The sequence below is a fragment of the Nomascus leucogenys genome, chromosome 5 (genome assembly GCF_006542625.1).
Source record: "Nomascus leucogenys isolate Asia chromosome 5, Asia_NLE_v1, whole genome shotgun sequence".
Taxonomy (NCBI): Eukaryota; Metazoa; Chordata; class Mammalia; order Primates; family Hylobatidae; genus Nomascus; species Nomascus leucogenys.
This window is the reverse complement of record NC_044385.1, coordinates 3,039,126-3,045,794: the sequence shown is the minus strand read 5'-3', so window position 1 is coordinate 3,045,794 and position 6,669 is coordinate 3,039,126. Positions and strand designations below refer to the sequence as shown.

The window sequence follows — 6,669 nt, the reverse complement described above, 5'->3', positions numbered from 1 at the left end:
TCCTGGCTTGGGGTGCTCCAGTCTGCAGGTGGAAGTTCTTCCTGGGGGCTTGCAAAGAGGAAAAGCAAGGAGAAGGGCACTGATTTATTCAGCAGAGAATTTCCTTGGTTTGACTGAAAGCCTTTGACTTGCATGAGCTCAGCAGGGGAGCGCCATTTCCAGGCCTTGCAACACCGGCCTGCTATTAAGTGTTTCTAAGAGAATAAAAGCCTGTTGTGTTAAAAGGACTCGCCCTCCACCAGCAGCAGTCGGCCCATTAGCCAATCTTTTGGACACCCGGTGGCACACAGGCTGGCTCTGCGGGAGGTCATCCTGGCCTCCTGCCCCTGTGTCTTTCAGAAGCAGAGTACGTGGGAGAGATCTGCTTCCCCATCCTCTTGCCTGGCGGAGCTGAGAGTGTCAACTGACACTGTCCCTTGGGCCTCCCCCTGTGTCCCTACTGCACTGGGTTTAGTTGCCTGTGGAGGGACTCCACTTACCTTCCTTTGTGGAGCTGATGTATTCAGGAAAATATTTGAATATGTTAGATTTGTATAAACTAGGTCATTACTCTCTTGCTTTAAGGTTATACTTCAAAGGCCATAGTTAATTAAAGGTAGGTGTCCTTTGTCATTCAAAGTGAACATTTATGTCCGTTCAATAATATTTGCTTTTTAATTTCTGTTAAGAAATATGGGTTGGGTGCGGTGGCTCATGCTTGTAATTCCAGTGCTTTGAGAGGCTGAGGCAGGAGGATGGCTTGAGGCCAGGAGTTCCAGACCAGACTGGGCAACATAGCAAGATCCTATCCCTAAAAAAAAAAATTAGCCAGGCATGGTGGCATTCACCCTTAATTCTAGCTACTCAGGAGGCAGAGGTGGGAGGATCACTTGAGCCTAAGAGTTTGAGGTTGCAGTGAGCTATGATCACGCCACTGCACTCAAGCTTGGGTGACAGAGACTCTGGAAACAAAGAAAAGAAAGGGAGAGACGGAGGGAGAGAGGAAGGGAGGGAGGAAGGTTCAGAATATAGAAGGAAGGAAGGAAAGGAGGGAGGGAGGAAGGGAATAAGGGTTCAGAATATAGATAGAAAGGAAAAGTGCACAGAAGACTGGAGTAAAGTCTGAAGCTCCTGAAGTAATAGTCAGTGTGCTAAGCGGGAACAGTGTGTACAATTTTAAGACATGAGAGTGAAATACCGGGTTTGTCGTTTGCATAAGTTTTTGAGTAGTTAGAATAAACAGTGCTTATCGCCTTCTGCAAACACCCCACCACTATAAGCTGCTTGTACACACTGCATCACTTATTGTTATTATTTTATTGAGACACAGTCTTGCTCTGTCACCCAGGCTAGAGTGCAGTGGCACCATCTTGGCTCACTGCAACCTCCGCCTCCCGGGTTCAAGTGATTCTCCTGCCCCAGCTTCCCGAGTAGCTGGGACTACAGGTGTGCGCCACCATGCCTGGCTAATTTCTGTGTTTTTAGTCGAGACGGGGTTTCACCATGCTGGCCAGGCTGGTCTGGAACTCCTGACCTTGTAGTCTGCCTGCTTCGGCCTCCCAAAATGTTGGGATGACAGGCATGAGCCTCTGGCATCACTTCTGTTTTAATGAACAAGGTGTATACAGGTAAGACAGTTAAGCATGTAAGTGCCAAGTTCGTGTCTTGGTTCTATCATTTACCAGCCATGGGACTTTGGGCAAGTTAGTTTTAACGTCATTCAGCCTCAACGTCTTCAACTCTAAAATGGGAACAAATGTTGCCTCCATCGTAGATTTATTGTGAAAGTTAAAGGATATTGCATATAAAATGGCTTAGCATAGTGCCTGGGAATTCACTTAAAAGAACCTTTAAGTGAATTTCTTATAAACCTATAATGTTAGCAATGTTATGAATTAAATTTGTTTTATAAGTTTGAAGTTTGGTATGTTGTATTTTCTTGAAGCAAATTTTATAATGCATGCGACTCGCTTTTTCCTTGTCCTTTCTTATTTTTGGTAAGAATGTCTAAACCCGAAAACAATGGAGTGTAGAAATAAAGGTACACGATGCAGAATCTGAGAATGCTAATGCTAGGGGAAAGGAATACTGAGTGTGTATGGCTGTGAGCCCTGTGGGGACTGGGATTTGCTCACTGCTGTATCCCTAGGGCAGAACACCATGGGTGGCATGCGGTAGGTGCCTGATCAGTATGTGTTGCTTGAATAAACGAATGAGACCACGTAGCCCAACACCTTCATTTTGCAGATGGAAACATAAGGCACAGAGAAGTAAAGTGACTTGCCTAAAATTACTTAAGGCAGATCTGGGACTGAGTCTCTGGTCCGTGTGATCACAAATGCTTCTAAGGCTCACAAAACAGCAGAATTCCTCTGCAGTGAAGATCATGGTGTCTTCGGCAACGCACTGGCTGGCTGGTTGTCTCCCTTTCTTCCTCCCTCCTCTGCTCCCTCTTTCGACTTCTCCTTCCCTTCTTTCTTCCTCCCATTCCTGCCCATTGCCCCTGGTGGTGTGTCCTTTGGTAAACGAGGGCTAGACAGATGGAACTTACAGCTCTGTCTCACACCACGCAACTCTAAAGTCCATCTTTAGACTACGACTTAGAGCAGATGTGAATGTTTAACCTCCCTTCTCTCTGGACATATGGCATCATCTTTCTTTCTGTTAGCTGGTCTGCCCTCCTGCCACCCATTTCAAGGCACTGCTGGCTCCTGGAAGCCATCCGGATGGAGTTTTTGTAACAGGGAAGAGTGCTCCTCCAGTACTCAGGAAGCCTTGGGTGGGTGATGGTCCCTATGATCCCCCAGCCGTGGTTAAGGCCTGCTTCCCTAGCTTAGCACAACTGTACCCTGGTGGACAGTGATGCTGCAGCCAGGGCCCGGGGGGTCTGTGAGCATCATGGCAAAAAAGCCTTTATGGGACCTCCCAGTTTACTACGTTCAGGCTTTTGGAAACAGACACATTTCCTTCCATTCTTTGCTGGCAACACTGTCTTTTGTACAGACTGCATTTGTTTGGATTAATCCAGGGAGTCTGCAAATTTTTGTGCAAATAAGAATATTGTAGCTGGGTGCAGTGGCCCACACCTGTAATCCCAGCACTTTAGGAGGCCAAGGTGTGAGGGTTGCTTGAACTCAGAAGTTCAGAGCCAGCCTGGGCAACATAGTGAGACCTTATCTCTGCTAAGTAAATAAGTAAAAATTAACCAGGCATGGTGACATGTACCTATAGTCCCAGCTACTTGGGAGGCTGAGGTGGGAGGATCACTTGAGCCCAAGAGGTCGAGGCTATGGTGAGCCATGATTGCACTACTGCACTCCAGCGTGGGCAACAGAGCAAGACCCTGTCTCAAAAAAAAAAAAAAAAGAATGTTGTTATTTGGCCAGGCATGTTGGCTCATGCCTGTAATCCCAGCACTTTGGGAGGCCAAGGCAGACAGATCACCTGAGATCAGGAGTTCAAGACCAGACTGACCAACATGGTGAGACCCCATCTCTACTAAAAAAATAGAAAAGTTAGCTGGGCATGGTGGCAGGTGCATGTAATCCCAACTACTCAGGAGGCTGAGGCACAAGAATCACTTGAACCCAAGAGGCAGAGGTTGCAGTGAGCCGAGATTGCACCACTGCACTCCAGCCTGCGTGACGGAGAGAAACTTCATCTAAAAAAAAAAAAAAGAATATTGTCATTTGAGAATCACAAAACTCTGGTCTTTTTAAACATAGGACAGTGATGTAGAGCAGTGCTTCCCAAACTGTATTTGATGAAGGACCAGTTTTCAAATTTTCCATGTTGCATTGCAGATCAACCTATCCATCAAAGACAATAAAAATGAATAGAAAAATGGAAAAAAAACCCAAACCCAAAAGACATTAAAAAGTCTTGAATTTTTTTTTATTACTAAGAACAATTGGGCTGGGTGTGGTGGCTCACACCTGTAATCCCAGCACTTTGGGAGGCCGAGATGGGCGGATCACTTGAGGTCAGGAGTTTGAGACCAGCCCGCCCAACATGGCGAAACCCCATCTCTACTAAAAATACAAAAAACTAGCCGGGTGTGGTGGCGGGCACCTGTAATCTCAGCTACTTGGAAGGCTGAGGCAGGAGAATCGCTTGAACCTGGGAGGTGGAGGTTGCAGTGAGCTGAGATGGTACCACTGCACTCCAGCCTGGGCGACAAGAGCAAAACTGTCTCAAAAAACAAAATGAAACAAAAAAACCCCAATTGATCTAAAATTATACACATTGCTGCAAAAAAATTCTAAATGCTTAGTCTCAATTTCTACACTTCCTTCTGGGTGTTGGTAGCAAACTCTCTGTAGACCCGACTTTGAGGAGCTCTTGATATGGAGATGTGGTTTCTTACGTCTAATTTTGTTGTCCACCATCTACTGCAAGAGTTGTATTTTCTGCCTTACGTCGCTGTCCTTCTCCCAGCCCATTCATTTTACTTCCCCTCTCAGAATGGCCTGTGTAGTGGGAGACCCAGGACATTTAGTGGAAGATGGACACGGGCAGGAGTTAACGTGTCCTCCAGAGAATGCCTCCATGTTCTTCCGTCATCCGTGCAGATAGCAGGCTGCAGTCCCGCAGAAAATGATGATGTTGCACAAGGCGAAGAAGCAGATATCGACATGAGGCCAATAAAAAAGGTCATGAGCCAATAAAAATGACCATCTGATTCACTTTCCAGAAGAGCTACATTTTAATGATTTACTGGGAGTGAATTCTTTCTTTGCATCAATTTTTATCAAAAACTTAAAGGAAATGCCATTAATAGGTGAAGAATGCATTTTTGATTCATTGACTAGGATTATGGTTAGTAAAATGATTTTCTTTTGTTTGGGTTTTCGTTGTTGTTGTTGTTATTTTAGACAGAGTCTCGCTCTGTCGCCCAGGCTGGAGGGCAATGGCGCGATCTCAGCTCACTGCAACCTCCGCCTCCTAGGTTCAAGCAATTCTCCTGCTTTGGCCTCCATAGTAGCTGGGATTACAGGCGCCCACCACCACGCCTGGCTAATTTTTTGTACTTTTAGTAGAGACGGGTTTTCACTATGTTGGCCAGGCTGGTCTCGAACTCAGGTGATCTGGCCCCCAGAGTGTTGGGATTACAGGCATGAGCCATGGTGTCCTGACCAGTAAAATGATTTTCTGAATGTATTAGTGTTTTTCCTTCCAAAAGTTGTCTTTCCTGACAGCGTATTTTTATTTTACTATATAAAGAGTCACTTTCCGGCCGGGTGTGGTGACTCATGCCTGTAATCCCAGCCCTTTGGGAGGCCAAGGCGGGCAGATCACTTGAGGTCAGGAGTTTGAGACCAGCCTGGGAAACATGGAGAAACTCTATTAAAAATACAAAGATTAGCCGAGTGTCGTGACGCACACCTGTAGTCCCAGTTACTCGGGAGGCTGAGGCATGAGAACTGCTTGAACCCGGGAGGTGGAGGTTGCAGTGAGCTGAGATCGTGCTTCCAGCCTGGGCAACAGAGTGAAACTCTGTCTCAAAAAAAAAAAAGAGAGTCATTGCCCGTGAAAACCACATGGTCTTCCTGCATCCCTAGGGGTTATTCTGGTGCCTAACGACTTCCTGAGTCCACTTTCGCCGCTTCCATGGCCACATTCGCTTTATTTTTCTCTTCTTAGGGGAGGGAAAGGCAGGGCATAGTTGCTGTATTTGTAGAGTTGGGTTGATCAGTCGCACTTTAGTGTATATACCTCAGCGTGGAAATGTCTGAAAATCGTAACTTTGGGTTTGTAGAATTCGTTTTCCGTTTCATAAGTCCTGGAATTTTAAAGTCCTGCATTTTCGGTTTGTTTAGAGGAAGCTGCATACACACATACATGTACAGACATACGGGTGTGTATAGAATGTGGAGAAATACCACTGCCCTCAGACTCTTGTGAGATTATATTTAATCTTTTTCCTTCCGGGGAGAATTTCTAAAAGGTAGGAGGGGGCTCGTGATATATTAACACTTCTACCAGAAGCTCTGTTAGTGCCGTAGGGGAGACAGCAGAGAAGAGCAACAAGGGAAGTTGTAGTGAGATATAGCCATATCGGAAAAGCAACAATACAGTTAGAGAAGCTGGGAGAGGCAGGAGATGCCCCTGTGGGAGGGATCTGCAAGGCTACAGGGACCCGCCAGAGGGAGGCGGGAGGCTGTGGGCCAGGTGGCTCAGGGAGGCTGGAGGAAGGTCAGAACCAGCCTGGCAGAGAGCCTGAAGTGACTTGGAGAACCAGGTGGAAAGAAACTTGCTCCGTCTGTGCCCTGAGCTCAAAGATAGAGGACTCTGGCCCGGCCCAAGGTCCCTGCCCCCACAGTCCCCGCCCAGGGATCATGGATCTCCACCTTTTCCTACTCTTGAGTCTCACAGGGCTTGGGGATTGGGAAACAGAGTATTGCCAAGCCTTAAGGCTTGGCAGCTGTTCGTTGGGTCGGAATACACCCGTCAGGAAAATCATCGGTAGTGAGGAGTTTCTTCCCGTTACCAGTTAATGTCGGTATTTCCTGAGTGTGGCTCTGAAGGATTTAGAGGTGGCATTCCCAGAGATCAGCGGGGAGCGTGAAGGTGGAATGACCAGGATGGCCAGAGTGACGGGAAGACCATGAAGTCAGAGGGTGCCCCGACAGAGGAAAAGCGGCCGGTGGGCTTTAGATCCTCATTTGGCCAGAGGGAGGCGGCTGGATC

The 6,669-nt window shown here is 47.0% G+C and overlaps 1 protein-coding gene across 1 annotated transcript in view; it reads left to right on the top strand.

Annotated features, from left to right (window-relative positions):
• The window catches only part of KIF26B (kinesin family member 26B), a 579,476-nt gene that overhangs the window by 79,846 nt on the left and 492,961 nt on the right, over window positions 1-6,669 (top strand). The window lies entirely within an intron of this gene.